The sequence below is a fragment of the Neltuma alba genome, unplaced genomic scaffold (genome assembly GCF_004799145.2).
Source record: "Neltuma alba isolate B1F8T4 unplaced genomic scaffold, ASM479914v2 tig00008015_pilon, whole genome shotgun sequence".
Taxonomy (NCBI): domain Eukaryota; kingdom Viridiplantae; phylum Streptophyta; class Magnoliopsida; order Fabales; family Fabaceae; genus Neltuma; species Neltuma alba.
This window is the reverse complement of record NW_021634926.1, coordinates 91,083-92,665: the sequence shown is the minus strand read 5'-3', so window position 1 is coordinate 92,665 and position 1,583 is coordinate 91,083. Positions and strand designations below refer to the sequence as shown.

Genomic DNA, 1,583 nt, shown 5'->3' with positions numbered 1-1,583 from the left:
TTAATCAAGGATTTTAACAAAGAGCTCCCACTTTTCAGGGTTGTGTGCTGAGAATTGCCTTAAAGTTGCAAATTATATAAACAATGAATCTCAGGTTAGGAACATTTTTCTCAAGTACCGGATGCAGGAGCTTGAATACACGGGGTTGCTTCGAATTCCATCGCCCAAATGTGATTATTTGAATAACTTTGCATCTGTCTTTCCAATGTTGGAGGACATACTGGGCTGTGCTAGGGTGATCCAAATGGTTATGTTGGAAGACTCGTTTAAAGTAACATGCGTGGAGGATCCACAAGCGAGAGAAGTTGCTGCAATTGTTCAGAGTGAGGGATTCTGGAACGAATTGGAGGCAGTTTATTCTCTTGTAAAGTTGATCAAAGCGACGGTTCAAGATATTGAGGCTGAGAGGCCACTGATTGGTCGATGCCTGCCTCTCTGGGAGGAAACAAGGACCAAAGTGAAGGAGTGGTGTGCAAAGTACAACGTTGCAGAAGGACCTGTGGAGAAAATACTTGAAAAAAGATTCAGAAAGAATTACCACCCTGCTTGGTCGGCTGCATTTATACTCGACCCATTACTTGATCAAAGACGCTAGTGGGAAATACCTTCCTCCATTCAAATGCTTGACGCGTGAACAAGAAAAAGATGTAGATAAGTTACTAACAAGGCTAGCTTCAAGAGAAGATGCTCATGTTGTGTTGATGGAGCTCATGAAATGGAGGTCAGAAGGGCTCGACCCACTTTATGCACAGGCTGTTCAGATGAAACAAAAGGACCCTGTGACTGGGAAGATGAAAGTAGCCAACCCACTAAGCAGTAGACTTGTGTGGGAAACTTGCTTGAGTGAGTTTAAGTCTCTAGGGAAGATTGCTGTAAGGCTTATTTTTCTGCATGCGACCTCATGTGCGTTCAAGAGTAATTGGTCTTTCATGAGAAAAGTAACTGCAAATAAGAACTCCCGAGTTGGATTGGAGAGAGTTCAGAAGATGATATACATTGCTGCTCATGCCAAACTTGAAAAGAGAGACATTTCTTGTGAGGAAGAAAAGGATGCAGAACTCTTTGCCATGACGGGTAGTGAGGATGGAATGCTGGCTGAAGTCTTTGCTGAGGCACCCGTAGTGTAATGTGCTCCTTTTCTTTTCAAACTCCTGTAGAATTCTGTAACTGTAGGATTTATCATATTCTTTCCTGAACTTGTTTACTATGGAAAAATTTCGTGATTGTGACTGAAAAAAAGGAAAAAAAAAAAAAAAACCAGATAGTGGAAGGGTCTCAAAAACCCAGTTAGCGGCTGTGGTATCACATTTTATTTTATTAAATCATCAATCTTTTTCCCGGCTGTTATTTTGGGTTTTTAGAGTTTGTGGAAGAACTTCAGTTCATTTATGAGAAAAATAACCATGCATCCAGGAAGAAAGCCAGAAGAATGTCATAGAAATTTCCTCGAGTGCTTTGTTCTGAGAATTATTCTTATTCTTGTATTTCAAAACGAACTTTTCACTTAAAAGCTGCGGTACATAAGATCTTATGAAATGCAGATAAAGAATTGGCCTCAGTGAACGACGTCGTGTCATTCACTT

General features: G+C 40.6%; 1 pseudogene; it reads left to right on the top strand.

Annotated features, from left to right (window-relative positions):
- Nucleotides 1–3: 3 nt before the first annotated feature.
- LOC114753599 (uncharacterized) lies at nt 4–1,239 on the top strand (annotated as a pseudogene).
- Nucleotides 1,240–1,583: the final 344 nt, after the last annotated feature.